The 25830-nt window shown below is 34.7% G+C and overlaps 1 protein-coding gene and 1 pseudogene across 2 annotated transcripts in view; both read left to right on the top strand.

Annotated features, from left to right (window-relative positions):
• LOC140752349 (agrin) overlaps positions 1 to 25830 on the top strand; it is a 244237-nt gene that overhangs the window by 74930 nt on the left and 143477 nt on the right. The window lies entirely within an intron of this gene.
• On the top strand, positions 6128 to 8538 carry LOC140752378 (uncharacterized; annotated as a pseudogene).

Here is a 25830-nt window from a genome sequence, read left to right as displayed (position 1 = left end):
GCTGGGTAATATGTTTACTTAACATTAATTAAATGTCTCAATAGAAAGGTAGGGTTTTCACGTTTGCCTATGGTGGCATTGCCCTTACGCTTATTTTTGACTTATAGCACCTGTGGTATTCTGGTTTGAAGGGCTGATTAATTTTTTCTAGGGGATTACCTTAATCTTCAGGTTTAGCTTTTGTAATTGACTTTCATCAGAAAAGTAATGTGTTTATATTGTAAACGCTTATAATAGCACTTTCACTAATCCCGTTGAAATATATATCTAAAAAATCTCCATGGGCGGCAGTTAATTGAAAAAAAACAGATTAATATAAGTACGTAATATGTATCAATATAATAGTATTGCACGACTCATGATGCGAAGCATCAGAGAGTGCTTTACGATCGAAAAATTTTTTTCGCTTCATTTTGGCGGCTATTTTTATTATTATAGCCTTGATAGTTCACGGAATCAAGATATTTTGCATACTATTGTCGAGATAATTTAATGGAGATTAATTCCATACTTTTTAAAAATTGATTTACTGCAATAGAATTGGAAAAAAACACCAAAATAGGTCAAAAAAAATTCCTGTCCGTCATGTGTGAAACCTGTAACTTGTGAAAAAATCCATCATTTGAGTTATTTTTTTTTTTTTTATTCTAATCGACGATTGTAGGTCACTGAATGCGAATGATTAATTAATTCAGTGTCGTTTAATTGCAATTAATAAAAAACGAAAACTACAAGACTGTATATTTATAGATATTATGTACATTTATTCCACCAGGGGCGCTTGTGCAGTACCTTCTTCCTACTACAGCTGTTTTTTCGGCAATTAATTTTGAACGACTTAAGTTTTTTTTTTTTATATATTTCATAATTAAATGAGCATTATGAGTCGTGCACTTTTGGATTTTCCAAACTTTATAATTATCCAACAGTAGTGGCGAAGGTGCCTCTAATCGAGAATGCACTAATATGAGATATAATATTCGAAGTTTGACGGGCAAACTTGCTCAACGTTCATATAAATCTTGTTAGGAACTGATATTTGTATTAAGCTTGTGGCACTGCTTTCATATTTTGATTAGAGATTTACCTATAAACCTTTTGATATGAAACAGTTGTGAGTAAAGTGGCAAAGGATTCTTTTTGGCGTGCTTTAGAAAAGGATAAAGTATTAATTTAACTTTTAAAATAATTTAAAGATATACTGACCTATAAGTTAAGATGCGTAAAATTTGGAAGATAGTAAATCCTGTACAGTCTGAACCGGGAAGTATCTACTATCACAAGGCTCATCTATTTCTAGCGTGACGTAATTCTTGCGTTTTCCTGGAAGGGTGTAGAAGCTGGCTTACATAATATGAGTGGACCACCTTAATCCTCAGGAGCAAAGACATGTGTGATTGGTCTCAGGCAGTATATGTAGTTAGTTACAGATATAGTTACCGGCGGTAGTGACCCCTTACCACCAGATGGACTGCATAATTAGTTTGCTACTTCATTGTTACTTACTTTATGTACTATAATTTACTTATACTTTATTAAGTACTGATCTGGCTAATGCTGTGTTGCCATATAAATAAAAAAATGTTAAGGGTGAACAACCCTTATCACTTAGGGGTATGAAAAATAGATAGTAGCCGATTCTCAGACCTACTGCATATGCATATAAAATTTGCTGAAATCAGTAAAGCCGTTTCGGAGGAGTACGGTAACTAACATTGTGACACGAGAATTTTATATATAAGATTAGGTATACAATAATAAATGTTTTAAAGACAAAGATTAACCGCATGACAAAAGAAAGATAGATAAGACACATAATATTTTATACCAGCTGTACCCTAAACTGAAAACGGATAAGAACAGAAACCTTTCAAGATAATGGTGAAGTTATAAGGGTTTTTTGTTTAGTGAGTTTTTGGAATTATGTGTACATTAAAAAATCTTAAAATTCATTATCGATAAAATCTATTACAACATAGGATCTCCTTTTGACATCAAGGTGTAACGTTTGAATACCTATATAGCGTGTAATGATACAGGAAACAATTAATGTTAAATTAAGAGAACAATAGAATAAGAATAATAGTTCCGGCATTCGAATCATATGTAGGTACAAATTACATGCTTGTTAGAAATTACATTGCATTAATTATACAGAAAGGAAGCCTATGAAGCTAATAAGGTATAAATGAGCACATATTCTACAGTATTTCGGCAACAGGAGCACGAACACACAGAAAGTAGAAACGGAGATAAACAAGAATTGAAGGTTACCTGTGTACCTTATAGGTGACGGTACCTTATAAATTGCATAAGTCCCCTGAAGGTTACTCCAGATGCAGTGATACCACATCCTCATCTACACTGCCTTTGCACCGGTAATTACGTTGTTCTGTTACCGGTAATTGGACCGGAACTACGCATACTGTATAAGGGCAGGCTTGATGGTGCATAGGAACTTGATTAGTCCCTATTGTTTTGTTACCAAGATACCAAGTAGGTTGTGAAAGTGCCTTGTGTGGTGAGTGCCTTAATAATCGCGTAAAGTAACTCGAGTAATCGTAAAGATTTGCTGAATAATTTTCAATAAACAAGCCTGTTCGTACGATTTATAAAATTATTGTTTTGAGTGTTGAACATCTATCGGTAACAGCGATTTTTGTAAATTCCTAAATATTTAAATATTTATTTAAATATTTAATATATTTTATATTTAATATATATATATATATATATATATTAAATAAATTATATTTATATTAAATATATATATATTATTTATATATATTTAATATATAAATAATTAAATATTTATTTGAATATTTAAACACCGTAGAGTTCTTCCTATCACACCCTACACTACCTTTAAACATCAGTATTAGGTGCTGTAATTTTAAGAGTATTACGACAGGTTCCGCAGACGAATGTCAGATTTCTTCCACTTTTTTAGATATGGAAGTTATGGTGCCGTGGTCTATCTATCTAATCTATCATCTATAGTAAACCCCAGATAAGATTAGATTACCTGAGGTCGGTCACAGATGCGTTGCTACCCTTGAGTTGGAACGCTTAAGATAATAATATCTCCCTTACCAAACCCACACCTTTCAATCGGAATACAGCAGCGAATAGCAGTGCTGTTTAGACATAAATAGGTGTCCACATTCATTAATTTTATGAAATTTTTACTGACGACTGCTACTTCCAATATAACCTATTTTATCAGACACGTTTCAATCAATCAGTCAATTTATCAGTTGGGACATTTACAAAACCAATTGCAATATACATAACGCAATTAGAATAAGACTCGTGTGTATCGTTCGATTCCGAGTTAGCCGTCACATTTCACGAGAGGCCAATGCATCTACCACTCGTTCGCCCACGCGGCGCCACGCGCAATCGTTGCAACGCCCAGCCCTAGTTTGACACGTTACGAGTCTTAAATAAGCTTAGGAGGGGTAATGGAATGCAAAAGAATATTCTTGAACTGAATTCATCTCATAAAGAAAGTTATTGCTGAGTGTAGAATTTGTGGTACGATTGTGTTCTACTCTTACCTATCCATATTTCTTCTGTCTCAATAGTGCGTTGATTTAAAGACTGCTGTAATGGTTATATTTTTAATACTCTTTTATTAGCTTGGGGCGACGTATGTAACGGAAACTTTGAGCATAATTTTCACCAACTTCCACAACTCTGATTAATTTGAAACTTTGCACAGGTGTCAAGGAACGGTGACATTGCAATAATTTGATAACAGTTTCCCATTATATTTATATGAATCTATCATTAATTCCCTAATTTATGAGTTTGTCACATATCAAAAAAAAAAAATAATAAAAAAAAGTTAAAAAAAAACACACTTTTATTGCTAATCGAACTAAAAAGTAGAAAATAAATTTTATTGACGAACTTAAACAAAAAAGCGTTTTACCACATTTCGGCGGGGAAACTAATGTGACATTTAAACATACTTAATTCACAATGGTAATAACCATGTATAGGTATAGTTTTAGTCGTTACAATTAAACTCAAATTTCGCTGTATTTATGCCACAGGGCCAAACGTCGGCACAAATAAACTAAATTACAATTGAAAAGTTACATATTAATATTTCATCATTACATTCTGTATATCGGGCACTAAGGACGCCTATAAACCTAATGATATACCTAACTTATTTTGTAATGCAATCATGTAGGGAGATTTATAGGCAGTCGCCATTTTATAGCATCTGGGTTCTGTGCAAACACGTAATTAATTAAGTTAACAGCTTCCGGTCTTAGCCGTAGCGTGCTATCAGAAAATTAAGATATTTTTTTAATTATTGGAGGTACTTTTAAGTTTAAATATAAAAATATAATTTTATATATAATGTTGAATTATATCTTAGAAAATATGATCCGCATTAAAGAAACCAGGAAAAGATTTAAGGTGTGAAATTAAATTAATATTGTTAAACTTTGTCAATCCTACGAAAAAAAGACGTTCTTCGGTAGTATCTTTATTATTTTATTAGCTGTTTTCGAGATAGATTTAATTCTTAGATATTTATACTATACTACGTTTAATTGTATGACCTTAATTCAGTGTTCTAGTATTACAGTTCCATACGTTCATTCAATCTACATTCAACTTGTGTAAATTGTGCAATTCACACAAACTGTTAACAAGGTGTCACAACTGGCACGGTAATGCTTTTCTACGCCTGCGATGTATAACAGTGCAACTGAACTTCGCGCTTGTCGCCGCAGTTTGCAGTTGTAACGTTGTGCAGTTTAGTGCTTTTTATTTATATGCTATTGAAATATGACATTATATGTCTTTGTATTTTCAATTTTGGGTTGTTTGAGTCTATTTTATTTTGTAAAATGTTACTTCTACAGCCTTTTACATTTATAAATTTTCATTACACTCGTGATTCATGCCTAAAAACTAAACAGAATTTTCGTGCATATTTTGATAAACGCAACAAAAATCCTTCACTTAATTTCACAAGCTTTATAATCTCACTATTTATCCAATATTCAACTCGTGTATTTGCAATTCACACAAACTGTTAACAAGGTGTCACAACTGGCACGGTAATGCTTTTCTACGCCTGCGATGTATAACAGCGCAACTGAACTTCGCGCTTGTCGCCGCAGTTTGCAGTTGTAACGTTGTGTAGTTTAGTGCTTTTTATTCAACATTTACATGTTTATTGGTTTCTACATGCGACACTTATTATGTACAGTGAGCAACTAAGTTGGACTACTTACTAGCGTTACTATTTTTTAATTACAGGTAGTAGGATAGGGGGATATTGTTTGCGATATATTTAATATTTTATTTTCAATACTATTTAAAAGCAAATTGTAAATCAATCTCGAGATTAAGTCTAGTGAAAATATTATAAAAGTGAATATAGTACATATATTCGAAAACGACAAAACATGAAAGGCAAGGTAAGAAATAAAAAAAAATATATGTCGTTTGGTTTCATGTTTAACCAAGGTAAGAAATATAAATTGTCATGTGTCATAATGTTGTGTATTTCACAAAGCTTTCTATTTTTCACATTTTGTATGTGATGTTAGTTCTATAGTTACACCTTTTAATGCCAGTATTTGCATATTATTATTAGCCTGTAAATCCGACACTAATTATGTAGAGTGCGCGAGGATGAAACTGTATATGCTGATCGTTGGCAAATTGCGTGAATAATTCTCTTCTTTTGCATATTAAAATAAAGTACTTTAACTATTAACTACTATGTAAAATATACATTTTACACAAATAAAAATGTAAATTATTTATTAAACTTAAGTTATTCTGACAATACTAATTATGATATAGTAAGGGAGTTGATGCTACGTGCCGTCCGTAAGGTTCTAAAGGACAAAAAAAGAGCGCAAACGAACAAACATTTCAATGCCAGACAAAACCATCTCCTTATCATTTCTCCGCTAAATATTAAACAAGAAAGCCGGCGCCAACAAATCGACTGGGTGCTTGAATTCGCAATCATGTTTATTTTGTTAAGTGTTCTCGAAGGCTTAGTGAAGAGCTTTGAGATTAACATAACAAAAACAGGCTGCAAGTTGCAGTGGGCGCGATAAAGCCTCCAGTGGCCGAGAGGCAGGCAGCGCGCGCGCACCTATTCAATCAAAACTACGAACACGCGTCGAAAATAAGATCGATTCCACAACAAATATTCGAAATGAGTTCAAATAAAATTTCCCATAATGTCGAAAGAAGTGTTACGAATAAATGACAAAACAAAACCCACAAAATGACCAAGCTAATAACGGTAATAATCCTGACTGTTTTCGCACAGACAATTTTTCCGGTAAATTCCGAATTCGCTATAAAGGGAAAGGTGAAAAAAAGGAACACGATAATAAGAGCCGACAATAATGTCTCAACGTGTTATTACAACGGCTCGATGTTTAAAAATATTGACTCCTTGAGACGTGTCGTGGCCGAGTCGAAGTACATTTTTACGGGAAAGGTTTCCAAATTTCAGAGTGTCGAAAATAAGCGTGGCCGAAGGACGTTCAAAGTTTTTGTGCGTAAGATTTTGAAGGGAAATGTTGGTGGATTGAGTGATGTTTTAAATTTCGAAACGAGGACAAACCGTTCGTCGAATCGAGCGTATATTCTGACGGAGGGTTATTGGAAGGTTTGTGGTTCGTCGCGCGGCTGGGCGGCGATCTTATTCAGTGGTGGGCCGTTTGTGACCCCATTGAAGCTACTGATCGAACCCGTGCCTATTACGCGCGAACGAGTGAAGCGAGTAAAGGCCCTGATAAAAGGTAATGTTATTAAGGTCTGATTAAGTAAACTGAGCATTTTATTTACATAAGCACTTTTATTTAGGCTTACATACTTTTTTCTCTGATATATTTAGTAAACAGATTTTTATTGTTACATGATTATGATATTAATGTAAGACTGCAAATGTTATTAATACAATTTATATAGTTAAGAAGTGCAAAACATTTCTCGTAATATCCCCAGTTTGTCTGAATCTAGAATATATAATTCAAATTGTATAATATTCAAACTTAACCCCACTGAGTAGAATTTTCTGTACATTTTGTCAAATACCTGCTCAAATTACCCCAAAAAATATCAACGCTCAAATTTATTGATCTTTACACACTTGTGTCAAACCGATAATTAGTTAACGCACCGTTAATGTACATGCATTAACCTCACTGCATACACGTCCGTCCCTTTTCGGTTACAATGTCTAAATCGGGCTACGTGTGTAATTTCTGTGATTTCACGCTGACGTACCGCCGAAGGTTTATCTCAGATGATTATCGGGTGTGAATTGTTTGGGCCCAAACGTGGACTGCAGTAAAACCATTAAACCAGGAATCCATACGTTTATGGACACGGCAATTGTAGTACAGTTATGACGTGGGTTTAGTGCCTAATTGCAAGCTTGTGGATGTGTGAGTTTTCTATGTTGAACACTGTCATGGTTACAGTATCATGATTACTAAAATACATTTTTAAAAATTGCTTTATTAAATGTTGTAATATTTATATTTAGAGTATATTTATAGGATACAAATTATTTTCATTAAGGATATTTCATTATGTACGAGTACTTTAGGTAAATTAGGTACTTGCTAGTAAATTATATTAACTATTTCTTCCTCCTTCTTACCAAGTAATCGTTTTATTTGTAAGATATTAAAAAAATAAACTATTTATTGTTAAGGAAAATTAAATCCGACGTGTAATATTTAACAACAATGCTCCATCTCCAAATAACCGTGTTCATTACATATTAACATCGTGGCATTACATATTAACAGTTAACTGTCCACACAATTCATGTGTTCTAATGTCGTATCCAAACATAGGTATTCTCATATCATTGTTACAACTAAATTATGAACACAAAGTTCCACTCCTAAGTAGAAATGTATTCGTAGAAGCGATCGTGGGCGGACTGATGGCGTCGTACCGTGAGAAAACGAATTAAAAAAAAATTTACATCGGAATTTTACAAATCATAGAGGTTTACATTAATTTCTATCGTCATAACATTCACTTTTTATATGAACGTACATATACAATAAACTATTTATACCCTAATAACTATTTTTATAAGAAGTCAATAAATAAATCGGTCGAGCGATAAATCAGTCGCTTTTCAGGCACAAAGAAATGTACAAAAATGTTATGGGTTAAATTCTTAAAAACGTTATCGCTATAACTACGAATCTGGTCCCAAATGTTAAGTAAGACAAGATAGCGAATCGATAATTTGAGATAAACCCTTTGGAAGATTTATTGTAATGAAGACAAGGTCGGCGTCAGATAAAAACAAACGCTCGTCCTCCGGAACAAGGGTCCGATCCTGCGGGATGTGTCGCTGCGCCACGGGACGATCAAGTTTATTGGGACCACCGGCGACGCACAGGACCAGCGCGACAAATTTATTGACACTCTTTCAATTAAACCTATTGTTGCCGAACAACCGCGCCCGTCACAACAGAGTAAAACACGATAACTCGCAGCGTGAATCTGTAATGCCTCTCCCGATATCGCTCGCCGCCCGCTCCGACCGCCGTAAAAGGAGATTTATTAAAACTATTTGGAAACTGATTCGATCGAAACCGAACGATTTGACATTTAGATAAGAAGTAAAATTTATTTTTCTCTGGGTTACGTCGCTTCGTTCGAGTGACAATGGAATAAAAAGGTTATAAAATGCGGCAGTCGCGGCTCGCGGCTCGCCCACGTCCCACGGGCGTCGTAAGGTGTTCGTGCGCGTCGCGTATCGCGGCCGGGACCAGTCGCGGCCGCCGCTAGCAGATAAAATGCGACGACTGCGTTATTACGAGCCGGCGATACTCGCAAGCATGTGTAAATTTCTGTGTGAGAACACGGCAGATAAGCCGCCGCACGTGGGCGGGAGAAATGCACGGCGCCCGCGCGGCCTCCGGCGCCGAAGCGCAGGAGGTCGCCGTAATAGCCTGCTTTTTCGTAACTCGACTATTCATCATTCTTTAAAGCGCTTCGTGTATCTATAAGTGAATCCGCAGCGCCATATCATAATCCATCTATAAAATACTAAAACCAATTTTAATCATAATATGGATGAGTTTGGACATTTTGTATCGCATTCAAAACGGCAATAATTTATGACGACCATAAACTTGAGTTTGGCTAGTTCTTAACAAGCAATTCGGTTTTCCGAAACAATTAAACGAATAACTCTACGCCTACACGTCTTGTAAATATGTTAATAACATGTTGTCTTCCAGCTTTGTAATGTGCAAAATTTATTTATTGTTGTGGTAAATTATATGGCGATGTTTTTAAGCAATAAATAAGGCTCATGATCGATCAACGCTTTTTATTTGTCAGTTTTATGGTCTATGGCTTTACAATGGGGATTTTAGAGAACGTGACGTAAGAAAGAAATATTATTGCTGACGCATTGTTTAAGTTAAAAGGGTAATGTTATTGGAGAAGAGCGTGACACGAGGTTTCGAATATTACGAGTGTGTTTCGTGGTCGAGGAATGATCCCCCTTATCGATGAATGAGGAGTTAAAAGACAAAAAGAAATCTTTTAGAAAGCTTCTTGGTAAGACCGTTTATACAACTTAATTTTATTTTGTTGGCTTCTGTTCAGAAAATACGATTTATAAAGGTACGACTTTATTTTACAGTATTTATAAGTAAGTAACAATGATCGTCGTTTTGATAAGGTGTATGTCGCTTCTGACAAGTATCAGTGATCCACAAAGTGTTATTTTATAGCAGATTGGCAGCCTAACTATTTCCTAAAGTAACGAAAGGGTCATAATTTAGCGGTCACTCATAATATATAAGGAGTGACCGTGCTTTGTTTTCAAACTGATAAATCCTTTACAATTCTCCAGTGTTATAAATTTATAAGGGTTAATAGTATGATCACCTTCGATTTCACACAGTATTATAAACATACGAAAAAATATATTTATAAAAGGATCACATTTTCTCTAAAAACATAATTACCTAATCACATTACATTACACGATCCAAATGTTTACTTGTGTAATATATCATTTTCGAAATAAATAGAGCGTGTTTTGTTTAAGAAAATTTGTGTTTATTAGACCTTAAGTAAAATAATGGATATTGAATTACTATTGTTGTTTCGGAGAGAAATCTGAGAGGCTTTTCGTGATCTACAAAATAGAATAACATACGAAAATATAGATGATATTTTTTTTAACAAGACGTTTTGTTTTATTGATAGATGCTTTTCGTAAACGGTCGGGCATATGTCACGAGATATGAAATTGTTATTTATTATGTTTTGTCTTTTATTAGACTTGTATTGTCATGTTACAGATGATAGCAAAAAGAAATGGAACAGTTTTAACGATATTGTTAGAAATTTATTGTTAGAAAGCATTCTTAAGTTATAACATTACATAACATAGTGAGGTTACTCATAGTCTTTCACTGCTGGTCATTGCCATCTAATATCTTATAGTTCTGTCATATTTTATGTTCGACGACGATAAAATGCGACGACTGCGTTATTACGAGCCGGCGATACTCGCAAGCATGTGTAAATTTCTGTGTGAGAACACGGCAGATAAGCCGCCGCACGTGGGCGGGAGAAATGCACGGCGCCCGCGCGGCCTCCGGCGCCGAAGCGCAGGAGGTCGCCGTAATAGCCTGCTTTTTCGTAACTCGACTATTCATCATTCTTTAAAGCGCTTCGTGTATCTATAAGTGAATCCGCAGCGCCATATCATAATCCATCTATAAAATACTAAAACCAATTTTAATCATAATATGGATGAGTTTGGACATTTTGTATCGCATTCAAAACGGCAATAATTTATGACGACCATAAACTTGAGTTTGGCTAGTTCTTAACAAGCAATTCGGTTTTCCGAAACAATTAAACGAATAACTCTACGCCTACACGTCTTGTAAATATGTTAATAACATGTTGTCTTCCAGCTTTGTAATGTGCAAAATTTATTTATTGTTGTGGTAAATTATATGGCGATGTTTTTAAGCAATAAATAAGGCTCATGATCGATCAACGCTTTTTATTTGTCAGTTTTATGGTCTATGGCTTTACAATGGGGATTTTAGAGAACGTGACGTAAGAAAGAAATATTATTGCTGACGCATTGTTTAAGTTAAAAGGGTAATGTTATTGGAGAAGAGCGTGACACGAGGTTTCGAATATTACGAGTGTGTTTCGTGGTCGAGGAATGATCCCCCTTATCGATGAATGAGGAGTTAAAAGACAAAAAGAAATCTTTTAGAAAGCTTCTTGGTAAGACCGTTTATACAACTTAATTTTATTTTGTTGGCTTCTGTTCAGAAAATACGATTTATAAAGGTACGACTTTATTTTACAGTATTTATAAGTAAGTAACAATGATCGTCGTTTTGATAAGGTGTATGTCGCTTCTGACAAGTATCAGTGATCCACAAAGTGTTATTTTATAGCAGATTGGCAGCCTAACTATTTCCTAAAGTAACGAAAGGGTCATAATTTAGCGGTCACTCATAATATATAAGGAGTGACCGTGCTTTGTTTTCAAACTGATAAATCCTTTACAATTCTCCAGTGTTATAAATTTATAAGGGTTAATAGTATGATCACCTTCGATTTCACACAGTATTATAAACATACGAAAAAATATATTTATAAAAGGATCACATTTTCTCTAAAAACATAATTACCTAATCACATTACATTACACGATCCAAATGTTTACTTGTGTAATATATCATTTTCGAAATAAATAGAGCGTGTTTTGTTTAAGAAAATTTGTGTTTATTAGACCTTAAGTAAAATAATGGATATTGAATTACTATTGTTGTTTCGGAGAGAAATCTGAGAGGCTTTTCGTGATCTACAAAATAGAATAACATACGAAAATATAGATGATATTTTTTTTAACAAGACGTTTTGTTTTATTGATAGATGCTTTTCGTAAACGGTCGGGCATATGTCACGAGATATGAAATTGTTATTTATTATGTTTTGTCTTTTATTAGACTTGTATTGTCATGTTACAGATGATAGCAAAAAGAAATGGAACAGTTTTAACGATATTGTTAGAAATTTATTGTTAGAAAGCATTCTTAAGTTATAACATTACATAACATAGTGAGGTTACTCATAGTCTTTCACTGCTGGTCATTGCCATCTAATATCTTATAGTTCTGTCATATTTTATGTTCGACGACGGATTTACCCACAGCCACAATTTCTAGCGCTTCGGTGAATGGGTGCTGTTGCAATTCTCACTTACTCGTATATATGAGGCAGTCATCTTAGACGCAGGATTTGGTAACGCATCTGTGTGTTCTACCGGCTTTACAATGGTGAGTGTTCCGAGGAACTGTTTGACCTGGTGCCTGCGTAACCATTCCTCCATCGCACCACTCGCCGAAGGATGAAGTTCCATCCACACCAACTGGACTCGTAACTTGACTACTTGCCATCTGGTAGCACGTCTGCTTAATCGTTAGGTTAACAATAAAGAAAAAATATTCGCCTTTGAATAGAGCCCTTGTTTTATATGAAGCTAATTATGAATGCCATGGCTTACCAGCAGATGTGCTGCGTGCTCGTTTGCTATTTTAATGTTATAAAAATCCGTTATTACTCCAAAGGACTGAGTAAATAATTCCTATAACCTTACTTTAGAAGGCATGAAGCAGCGTTATACTGTCATTGGCGTATTTTGAAAAAAAATAACCTTTTTTGTTTACGATAATTATTATATGAGTAGCAAAGTGATTCCCAAAATCCCAATCCAATCACTGTCATGAGCGCTATATAGCATCAAAATATTTTTAATTAAAACACTGGAAAAAAAAAACAAAATCACGTCCTATTTAACTGTACGAGTATATTTGTGTATCACAACATTTATATTCACATTCAAGAAAAAAAAGGTAACTTGGTGAAGAAATAAAAACACAATCTACATTCTGCGCGAGGTAACTTCCCTCATTTTCAGATCATCATCATCATCAACCCATTACTGTCCCACTGCTGGGCACGGGTCTCCTCTCAGAATGAGAAGGATTAGGCCATAGTCCACCGCGCTGGCCAAGTGCGTATTGGTAGACTTCACATACCTTTAAGATTTTTTATAAATCTCTCAGGTATGCAGGTTTCCTCACGATGTTTTCCTTCACCGTTTAAGCAAGTGATAATTAATTTCTAATACGCACATAAATTTGAAAATCAGAGGTGCGTGCCTGGGATTTGAACCTCGGACCCCTCGATCGAGAGGCCGCGTTTCTTAACCACTAGGCTATCACTGCTAATAACTTCAGATAAGACTAAAAATTACGTTACGAGTACTAACTAAGCAATGTTGAAAGCTGTTACGAAGGAGACTCTTTATGTCTAGTAGGGATGTCTACCTGAGATCGAAGAATCGATTTTTTTAACCAAAAATCGATTTTCTCTGATACCCGGAAACCAAGATTATTTTTTTTTGTTAAAGTTACTCGTACTTAAAAAGGTATATCTTTTGTTTATATGGAATTTTGGACGACACAAAATGCGAGTGATCTTTTTTAATATATTCCCAGAAGAGCATTGACTATATCGAACCTATTATTAGATCGATTATTCCGGATTTAATTCGAATCGATCTCAAAATCAATTCGTGAAGAGTTCCCATCCCTAATATAGAGCAACTTGTATCTTGTCTCCTGCAAATTTCATGTACCAGCAGTATATTTTAGGCACGTATTTACATTTAGATGAATAGCAATATTGTGAATGCTAACGTTATGAATTTGAATTTAAATCAACAGTGACTTGAAAGTTCAGGGGAGGGAAAACTTTATCATCGCGTGCTTTATTACTCGTTACGTTATAGACGTGTTAACGTACTGCTTGTATGGACTTGTATGAGAATATTTCATTTACATACATTTACCTAGTTGAAGGATGCAAAAGCAGATTTATTTATATTTATAATTTTATTTATATTTATACGAAAATTTGAATATATATATATATGAACGGCATCAGGTGAACTGATGGAAAGCGGCCCCTGTCGTCCATGGGCATTTGTAATCTGCAATCGAATTGAAGGTGGTAGAACCCTTTGTCGTTCGACTCCGGTGGCACCACCGCCACACCTATTTCTGCGTAATGACAGCAGTGTTAGGCGCGGCTGTGTTCCGTTTTGAAGGATGTGGTAAGGGAGACAGACTTTTCCGAGGCGTTCCAGCTTAGTCCTGAGGGGTAACGGCGCATCTATGGCCGACATCAGGTAGGAATATCTAATCCTATCTGGGGTTGATTACAGATGTCCATGGGCAGCAGTAGCCACTTACCATCAGGTGGACTGCATGCTTGTCTGCTAATCCTATATTATAAAAAAATCAACCCCTTATTATATTAGAGCCCCACCTATGTTTGACCATAGAGGCGTTGCTACTCCTGAGTGCTAAGCTGGAACGCGATAAGTACCTATGTTTTCCTTACCACACCCTTCAATATACAACAGCGCTGAACCCTGCTGGTATTAAGAAGAAGGTGTAGCGGTGGTGCTTCCGAAGTTAAACCAAATAGTTTTCTACCAACTTCGATTCTACACCATTTCACCTTCCATACAATAGTAAATAAACTTCTAACTATGACGGAATAGCATTTAAATGTAAGAAATGTTTATGTTTCTCTAATTTACATACATCCATTGTATGTAGTTTCCATAAAATTTAACAACAGTCCGCCACGTGTCCTGTGAGCACCCAAGATGGTATTTTATGACGATCCTCAAGACCAAGTTAGGGTTATGGCTATAATTCAGTTTTATGAAACCCCTTTCAGGTAACAAAATGTATATTCCCAAAGTTCTCACATAACTTACATTACCAAGTCAATGACATACCTAGCTCTGAGACCAATAGAGCATTAAGATTACTTGTCGTGAACTCCTTATTGTCCCACTGTTGGGCGTGGGTCTCCTCTCGAATACAGTCTGTTCACCGCGCTGACCAAGTACGCGTTAGTAGACTTCACCTTTGAGAACTTATTTTTAAAGAACATGAAGCATGGCGGCTTCCCCTCGTTGTTTACTTTCGCCGTTAAAGCAAAATAAAAAGTTGTAAAAAGCACATAACCTTGAATAAATATTGGTGGGAGAGTGGGAAACAAAACTCAGACTTCTGCCGTCTAGACTTTGAGAAGGTGAATTTCAAAGCAAGCAAGACTGCTTTTTTAAATAGTGTCCTACAATAATATTATTCTTTTGTTTATTGTTTCATCTGAAATAAAAGTCAAGTAGAAGTTAAATAACCTCGTGAATCTTTATTGCCCCACCCCACTGTGACCCCACTACTGGGCGTGGGTCTCCTCTTAGAGTACGAGTTTTCAGGCCGCGGTGCACCACGCTGACCATGTACGCATTAGTATACTTCATCTTTGAAAACTCATTTTTAAAGAACATGAAGCATGGCGGTTTCCCCTCGATGTTTACTTTCACCGTTAAAGCAAAATAACAAAGTTGTAAAAAGCACATAACATTTAAAAAACATAGTTGGGAGAGTGCGAATCAAATTTAAGACCTCTGCTCTCTAGGTTTTGAGAATATGAATTTTAAATAGCAAGGCTATCACAGCTTTTTAAATCGTGTCCCACAATAATATCATTCTTTTGTTCATTGTCTCGTTTAAAATAAAAGTCAAGTAGTAGTTAAAAAGTAATTACTTCGTACTCCAAAGGTAATATTCTAAAATGGTCTATTGTTATAGTCGAATAAATTGAACAAAAGATTGATTGTGTTCGGTCTTTGTGTAATTTCGTTACAATTTGCTGACAAACCAATTGCAATATTTAAGTTGATTAAGTTATACATTTAGGTAGTGAAAGCAAAAATATGGATAAGTTATCGAGTGAACAGATATTTTAAATTAGTAAAAACAATTAAAGCGTTGTTACTGTTTTTTGTAAATATAGAAGATGCAGATAAGCATGCAGGCGACCTGATGGTTAATAGTTAATAGCTACTGTGTTTAATATAAATTTATAATCAAGTTAGGATTAGAATGCTTCCTGAGTTCGGCCTCAAATGCTTTGCTAGTTTTGGGGATTAAGTTGGAATGCCTCGTATAAGTTCTTAAGTATTAAGAACTTATACGAGGCATTCCAGTGTTAAAAGGCAGAAATGGATGTAACGAACCTTTGAGTTTGCGGAGGGACATAGGTTCCCTCTGTGTGTTCTATCGGCTTTACAATGGTGGGTGTTCCGAGGAACTATTTGACCTGGTGCCTACGTCACCATTCCTCCATGGCACCACTCGCCGATGGATGAAGTTCCATCCACACCAACTGGACTCGTAGTCCTCCACGGTTCGCTTTGCGCGGACGTTCTTGCCGCGGACATGTAAGATGTGGAATGAGCTTCCTCCTGAGGTATTCCCGGAGCGCTATGACATGGGGCTCTTAAAAAAAGGTGCAAAAATATCTCTCATATAAAGCCGGCGATACATTGGTACCCTCTGGTGTTGCAAATGTCCATAGGCGGCGTTGACTATTTCCCATCAGGTGGCACGTCTACCTAATCGTTATGTTAAACTATAAAAAAAAAGAAAATGTAATGGTAGTGCCTTCAGAGTCGATCCAAGAATGTCTCAATGTTTTGTTTGTCTAAATTCACTCTTTCTTCCATCCATCAAACCAATAAAATAGAGAAAGAAACAAGGTCAAGTCAATATTTCTATCATCAAGAATTTTCAGGATGTTACATTTTCAAGATGGTTACTGATATTAAAGTGAATGAAAAATTCTTGAAGGTTTACGGCATCAATAACGTAGTTTTACGACGTTCATTGCGGCTAGCAGCACGTGTTAAGAGCATGACGCCATTTTTGATGTCATTAGAGAGTTTATTGAAATCGATTCCGTATAAAGTGAAAATTAGATTCAGTTGCAAATGTTTTTTATTGACGTATTTTATGTGCACATGTCAGTAGTTGGTAAGAAAATTGTTGCGCTAAATTATTTTAAAATATGTTATAGGTATATAAGTAAACCAAATTTAATCTAGTATTTGCACAATCTCATATTGTCGCTGAGAATTCGAACCCATGCGTAACATCAGCATGATGGCACTAAAACTTAAAAAAAAAATTACTAATATTGCAAAGAATGACATAAGTAAATAGATTTAAAAGTAAACTTACTTGAATATTAACGACACATTAAAATTCGAAAAAAACAACTGTAAGCCCGTACTTCTTAAACCGTAACGTTTCGTGTACTCCTATTTTAAACGGTGCACGAAAAAAAGGTGCTAAAAATTCATGGGTTGCCTGATCAATTCCGGGACAACATAAAAGTTTAAACGGCCATTGGCGATGTTGGAGCGGCAACCAAAATTAGGTAGTTGCCATCTTTTATGTGAAACCTTAACCACTTACTTTCAAACATGGCGACGAACTTACGACACGCGAATGAGTTAACGATACGTAAAGATTAGGCATTTTCATGTTAAATAAAAAAATAAAACCAGTAGTAATAATATAATGAGAGATGGGCCGATTATAAGATTTATTGAGTAACCGAGCAGCGTGTATTAGGTACTATTTTATTTTATCAAACCGAGCTACTCAATCGATTAATAGTACCGAATAAATCACCGAGTATATCGAGTAAAGCCGACTACTTGGCGCATGTCTAGTAATAATCGAACGAAGAAATATGAAAAGTTACAAACAAATAAATAAAATTATATCTATCCATCCATCAACCTTTAGAGGTCGACTGCAGGCCATAGTCCTCGACGAGAGGCTTTCTCTAATTGGTGCCAATTAGACTGCTCTTGCGCCCTCTGTATTTAGAGGTTACTTGTTGTTTTCTAAAACTGGTCTCAAATATTTAGAAAAAATAATATTTTACCCACCTCAGTACTTACACGAAAGTAAACACAAAACGCTTTCGCATGTTATTCATACTATGTGTAAACTTTCTCCTTACTATTGCATAGAGAGTTGCAACTCTCGAATGAAGGGCTAAGGATTCTCATTAAATGCTCTTATCCCCACAACCAAGACCATTATGACAAGTTTGTGCGTCTGAAAAGGTTTTCTCTTGAGGATTACCATTCCGGAAGATATATTAATTTCAAAATAATTATAACTTGCTTTAACAATGAAATAAAATGAAATACTTTAACGATACTTTATGAGAAAACCTGAAAAATGTAATGTTCTCAAAGGGGTTTGATGTATATCAATTCGCACTTATTCCTGCGCGGTGGACTATGTGCTAAACGCCTCTCACTCTGAGAGCATACCTGTGATGAGCAGTGGAACAGTGCTAGGTTCACACACAACTACTTCAAACGTTATCTGTAATAGTTTATTTCCCTTTTTGTTTCAATTTAATAAGGTAGACATTATTTTTAGCACACTTGTAAACGTTTTTAAGATCATCACCAGTTTTATCTTTAAAACAACCGTACTTTTACAAAAAACCGATAGCTATTGGTTGAACGATTAAAAAACGGGATGAGTATTACGTTATTAACGGCCAATTCGCTTCTGCTCTTTTACTTCGCTATTCGCTTACCGCCAGTAGTGAGACAAGTCCTACAAAGGGATGCGGTGGTCGTAAAGCGGTTACTGCGCGGGTGCTGGCGTCGTAAAGTGACGCCGCAACTGAGTCGAATTGGACGGGACATGGAATTGATACAGTGCGCTTTCTTGCTACAGGACCTCATTTCATACAATGGGTTTCTTCAAGGTTAATGACGTCACTTGGTTGTATTGGACTTTGGTGTTTTGTGTAACGTGTTGTAACATTGTAATGTATTGTAGAACTTTAAAATAAGAACGAGAGGTACAGGGCTGTTCCGGTAGATTCGAGTTTGTGAACTATTCATCTATTACGTGAAATCTTAAGTCCGGGTTATGTTTATTATCGATAAATAGGTTATAGGATAATAGGCATAGGTTAATTTATTTTCTTTGCTTGTTATATGCCAAGTAGACTTTTTTGCTTTAAAATCGGAAGCAGTTCATTGTCGTGTGTTTTTTAGATGTCTGTATGATTATTGCTATTTTGATTATGTACTTTCTCTTACTTGTTACCATGAGTAAGTAATGTTTCATTTAAAATGTTTTGATGTATTTATAAACCGCGAATATTAAGACTTATTAATAATAAAATCGATGTATAAATAATTCATTGTTTGCTGTTGTTATAAAATTTTAAATAAGCTAGCCGACAGTACCACAACCCCCTCACATTCTAAAACGTCATAATTTATTCCAAGGCGTTCCCGAGACCTTAGAAGAAAGCGCATGGAATCTCTAATAAGTTATGAATGGATATCTACACCTCAGACGGGAAAAGGAAGACAACGCCTTGAGGAACATTATGGTATTCAAGCAAAACTTGCACTTACTTCAGTGACTTAATGTTATGTAAGATTTTATGAATGTATCGAATGTGAATGTTAGTAGGAAGGTAGTAGTCAGTGAAAAACGATAGCTTTTATTTTTTTCTAAGCCTTTAATATTACATATTTTATTTTTACATAATATAAATGAATATACAGCAATAGAGGCAGTTGGCGTGATTTGCTTTGTAAATATTCGTACATGATTCATGTATGCTATGAAAAAACACTTATTCCTTGTTATTTTTTGAGAGGCGGAGTCTATATTTTTTAGTCTGTCATTCACACTAACGTATAAACAAAAGTAAAAGAATTTATAACTAACGTCGATAACAAATCCTTTTTAACGTATACTATGTCCATAGAATTAAATTTGAACGGCGACAATAATCCTGAACTATGGGAGATCTTTTTTGAATCCCCAAACTTCTTAGGAGGTGGCATCCTGATGCTAATAAAGTATTTTTTGTTCTTTAAACCATGATAATAACTATAGATGTAGATATTCAGCCTACATTCCTTGCCTTTGTTCCGTTGGCGCGTCCAGCCCACACATTTCCGGATGTTATGAATTACTCTTTTTGGTTTAGGGCTACCACACAATGATACTTCCAGGTAATGTCAGATCTTGAAAAAACAATGGCTGTAACTATTACCATGTTACACTGCAGGAAACAGCTGCAATATTGTTTGTCACATTGATGGGTACCAATCGTTTCTCACTGGAGGAATGATAGTGTATACCTACTGTACACTATTCCAATTTGGACTGGTGTAGAAAGGAACGAGTTAACGGTCAACGGAATGATGCATTTTGGATGTTTTTAAATCCGATAAGATCCCTTAAGATTAAACGACTATTACCCACTGAGAACGGCGAAGGTAAAAATCGTGAGGAAACCTGTAAACCTTTACATAAATAAAATCCCAAAGGTATGTGAAATCTACCAATACAGACTTGGCCGGCGCGGTGGACTATGGCCTAATCCTTCTCATTCTGAGAGGAGACCCGTACCCGGCAGTGGGATAATAATGGGTTGATGAGGACCCACTGAGAAACACCTAGAGCCGAAACCGAAGCATGAAAACGCGTATAAAATTTAGCCAATAGTTGTTCACTCATCCAACTTTTAAGCGCGCGCGGTGTTGTCAAACTTTGTAATTTTGACCAATTATGACGGACACAAAAAATATTAGGAGTAAATTATTAGAATCGCCTCACCTTACGTTTCCTGACGTATGGATGACGTCTCACTATGTATCGACGATCTTAATCCTTAGAAGTGGTAATAAATAAGCGATCAACTTCAGGCAGAAATTCTTTGTTTCGATTTCCAATTTAGCGGTGACCTTACCTTCAGGTGTACTAAATGTTCGATTTCTTCTTCAATCGTATAAAAATGGTATTATAACGTGGCCTTTAATTAACCAGTTGCTGAAGAAAACGAATAATCGTTATAATAGAGACTAACTATTACCAGCCCTGTTTTATTGGAGCGTAGAATTGATTCCTATGCCAGTACTATTTTATTCCTCTACGATTAGCATATGAAAGGCGCTTTATGGTGTGTTTAATTTAATAGCTTAATTATTGAAGAGATAGATATGATGTAAAACATCGTGTAGGCAGGATTTAAATGATAATGCTTAGTCGCGTTATTTATGGATCTTTGAGCTGTTGGTGTAAATAAGAATTGATTTTATTATTAGCGATTTCTTTCGTTTTTTTTCTGCTTAAGATTTTTTGAATAGGAACTTTATTAGGCGAAGCTAAAAATTCCATGTCTATGGAATTACGATTATTTTTACGTCAATATAGAGTCGATTAAATGTTTGGTCGATAATTCTCTTATTTGCATATATCTTATTTGGATTGTTTATAAATATAATCAGCTATGTGCGAGTTGAACCCGTACATGGATAGTTCCGTACCACTATGAAATATTTGACACATATAACTTTAAAACAGTTTATTAAATAAACATCGCAAATAAAGGTCGTCTAATAATTGTCTCTTCCATGGGGAATTTATATTTAACTTTAGTATTTTTTAAATATCGTTGTTATAAAGGGCCATTTTAAGTGTCTGTCTATTACGGGTCAAGAGTTAGAACCTTGAAAGGTGAACCGCGATGGATCAGTAATATAGTCCTGTTTTTACCGTTTGGGAACAGAACCCAAGCACGATAGTCACAATTTAACACGTTTTCTACTATTTAATAAAACACCCAATGTTTTGTCCCTAATATATGTACTTATTTATTAATTTGATTCGAACACATTATTAAATAATCTCATCAAAATTATCTTATCGGCTTTAACAGCTAAACAGCTGAACGTATAGATTTATTATATTAGTTAATAATTGAACCGACGTTCCAATTCCGCCTATTATAAGGCCCTCCACCCACACGCGGATGATTTATTTTTAACAATGTTGCGGGGGCACACATTGTCATAGGCAGATGATGTAACAGCTATTTTACTAATTGATTCTATTCTTCATTGTTACAGGTAAGGCATTGTATTGTTTGGGAACGAAGGTTTTTTATCGGTACGTAAAATTAATCTGGGTTTATATGCGAGAAACGCGTGTACCTATGTATGTCTTGTATTAGAAACTTGTATGAGATTATCCTGTGTATTAATAAATAGAATATAATAATATTATATATTATAAATTAAATATTATATAAAAAATATTATTTAGTTAACAATTCCAAAAAAGTAAATATGTTATTGTCATTTTTTAAGAACATCATGCAAAGCAAGGGCACTGCCGGACGTCTGCAGGGACCAAGTCGAGCACAAGCAAAATAAAACCTATTATATGTAGATATTGAATATGAATAAGCTATTAATCGAATACTTCAACATATTGTCTTTACTCATAGTGAGAATCTTTAAATAAGTGAATTGAATAACTAAGTACACTGGCGATATAATAATCTTTTAAACACAAAAATAACTACATCAAAATCAGTTCATTAGTTTAAGACCTACGATGCCACATACGAACACATGGATCTACACGTTAAACTATTAACGCCCCGCTTTTAACGTAGAGAGTAAATAACTAACTAAAGCCTAATCCCCATAACTTTTTATTGGTAAGTCCTGAATAACTATTTTTTTTCAATAGAGCTTCATCTACTAAAAATATAAAAGTATCTACCTAAAATATTTTATTACATACATTTAAAGCTTAATTATATTTCGCGTGATTTAACACGAAAGCTTCGTAATGGGTAAACAAACGCATCAGTACAGAGCAAGTCAAGCTTAAAATAAATATAGAACGGGCAAAGAACTTAAAGCAATCTCTCTTAAAATTTCTATTATAATAAAACCTGACGCAGTACCAGGTATATTTGCGAAGTATAGGGTTGTCGAACTCAAATTCATCAATTTATATTTTATTACACATTTTTTGGTCTACGAAATTAAATTATAAACGTAATTATCAATTTCATGACGTGTCAATTGCTTCTATACTGTCACCTTTTGACCTAATGGACTGATTTAATTACTAAATATCAATAGATAGGTAATTGACAACCATAAAAAATAAGGCAAACAAATAGCAATGCATATTTTTAAATTTATAATAAATTGCACTTTCTAATAAGATATTTTTACAGTTGTTAAGTCTGAAAGTGTCTATATTATTATAAGGGAAACATTATGACAGTAACGGTAAGTAGGTCTGTACTCAGGCACGCCAAATAAAAATTAACTTTCCCATATAAAGATGCCGTCATTATCTTTTTTGTTTATGGAAAAAGAAGCGTAATGAATCTCTGTAAATTACATAATTACTGATATCAAGGCCATCCCTTCGCTTTCTTTTTGATGATTACTTTTACCTACATGTTCTTCTTGGTTAGATCGAATTATTTACTCAATAATACCCAAGGGTACAAATTTTAATAGAAAGTACATATTAAGAATAATAAACAGAAGCTTACGTTTATATTTTTATTTTACAAGTCTTCATGACAAATCAAATAGGTATACTTTATATTGTAAAATAATTTTATTAACTTTTTAACTATTTACAGATTATATTTCTATTAGTTTGTATAAAAATCTCAATAAAGTTAGTAAGTTCTATAAATAAGTAACCACTTCAACAAAATAAATTATACAAACACAAGTTTGACAACCCTACAAGTGACGCAAAGCAGCAGCGTAGCGGGCGACACTAGCGCCACTGTCAACATTGCGGCGACACACGTAAACACGACTCGGCGAAAGCCTCTGCCTAACTTACATTATTTACTAAACGAAGTCTTTACTTTAACTAAACAAGCCTCTTCTGGTAACGACGGCTACACTAGTTCGCCATACAAAAGCGCTACACACAATTAACAACTGTTTCGTTCATGATATTTCGTGCCAACTTTGCTTTGTGTAATCCTTTCTCTCAGTGCATCCCGTTTCCCGTAATTGTATTATGATTTTATAAAATATTATAATCCATACAGAAGGAAACATCTTCAAAAGGAAAGTTAAATTTAGTTACAGTGTATACTCGTACTTTCAACCTAAATTTCAATAGCAATCATGTGAAACTTGTGATAAATGATGTATAACTTTGTAAAATTAAACCCGACGATCTTAAACAATTAGGTTATTCTCAAACATTATATTAACCAACAAACCAACTTCATATTTACGTAAAATTCTAAACTATTCGTACTCGTATTCATGTACAGCCAGCTCCAAAAGTTGAGGAACATGTTAAATTTTCAAAAATACCTATACATCAAAAGGTTTATAAGTAGCTGAACACAACTAGCACCATAATTATATGAACGTTGTAAAGTTTGAAAAGTAGATGAACACTACAGTGTCAAAAGTAGCTGAACACTGACATATCACATTAATGACGTTAGCCATTTTGCACATACGGTGTGCAGGTGCTTTTGACGCATTAGTGTTCATTTAATTTCGACGCTTTACGATGTTCATCTAACTATGATGCTAAGGCTGATGTTTAGCTACTTATGAACGTTTAGTTTTTGGGATTTTGATCTGCTCATCTACTAATGAAGCTGACTGTACAAATGTTTAGGTATTCGTGAATAATTAATCTCCTGAGATTTTACATACCTTTGACTTCATATATGTGTATTTACTTTACATTGTGTTACGTTCAAACAGTATTAGGCATGAATACTGAATACCAGGTCTTTACTGTCGCCTTACACGAATAAGGTTAGTTGCCAAATCCTGCATGTGTGATCAACCGCCTGATACTTCATGAGTCTCATAAAAAGTCAAAATACGGCTGCAATTGGTTTTTTAGGAGAAATGACAAAATTTAATTTACGATAAATGACTCAGTATATCAGTAATATATATGTTCTTACATTTAATAATTTAATAGAAAGGTACTTACTATCCTTGACTGATACTCATTAGAACAGCGTGTTAATTTAAGCAGGGAAATGGACGACGAAGTTTTAGTTTACTGCATCCCTTCCATATAGTTATACAGTTCCGACAAGTCAGTTTAGCTTTTTTCGAAAATATCGTCTCTTGTACCGATAGATTTCACATTAAAAAAATGTTGTCTATATTTACCTAAGAAGGTACGTATAATTTTCCTGGTAAATGATAGCCAATTTAAAACCAAAGGCTTTACAAGTGGACACTTTAGTCTCATTTATTTACATAGACTTTCCTCAAACAGACAGGCAGACCTTAATGTAGGTTGACGATATACGCTGCATTCCACAAATGCACTTTAATGAACGACGTGTGCAGATATAGTGTTTGATATCAGTAAGTTAAGGTGGTCTCAGACTTCATGGTCGTGAGTAGGTCGTACACCAATATGGTAGCCCTAATAGGTCTCGGTGACTTCACGAATAGTAATTCTTGGTTTCAAGGAAAAAGTTTTAAGAAAACGCTTATTACCTCGTATTCCTGGAAATATTTATTTATGTTTAGTATTGCCATTCAGAACTTAAGAAAATATTTACCGGGTTAGATAAGTATCTTCTTATGAACAAAATTAGAGCATTACTTAATCAAATCTAATAATATTTCGGGCCGGTGTTAATAACATCGTCGAAAATTGGAGTAAACTTGTAATAAATTTAATTAGTTTTCAAATATACAGAGCACCTTAGATAAATAATTAATGGTTTAATTATCTAAGCTACGTACAGATATCCTTACTAATACTCTTTTATCGGTAGATTTTCCACCAGAATTGATTATAGCATAATTAATATTGACACAAATGAAAACTATCACCATCTTTATCTTATTAGTAATTTTATCACCTAAGTCATTTTATTGCTTCACTAATGGGTACGAATCTCGATTAAGATTTAGGTGGTGGTGGTGACGCGAGGTGGTCTTATCTGCGGTTTCAAAACATCCCAGTCATCTGATATGGATTGGCC

Source organism: Epargyreus clarus, unplaced genomic scaffold (assembly GCF_041222505.1).
Source record: "Epargyreus clarus isolate Ecla_fem2 unplaced genomic scaffold, WU_Ecla_fem_2.2 ptg000003l, whole genome shotgun sequence".
In the NCBI taxonomy this organism is placed as follows: domain Eukaryota; kingdom Metazoa; phylum Arthropoda; class Insecta; order Lepidoptera; family Hesperiidae; genus Epargyreus; species Epargyreus clarus.
Note: the sequence above shows the minus strand (reverse complement) of the source record. Positions and strands in the feature narration are given on the sequence as shown.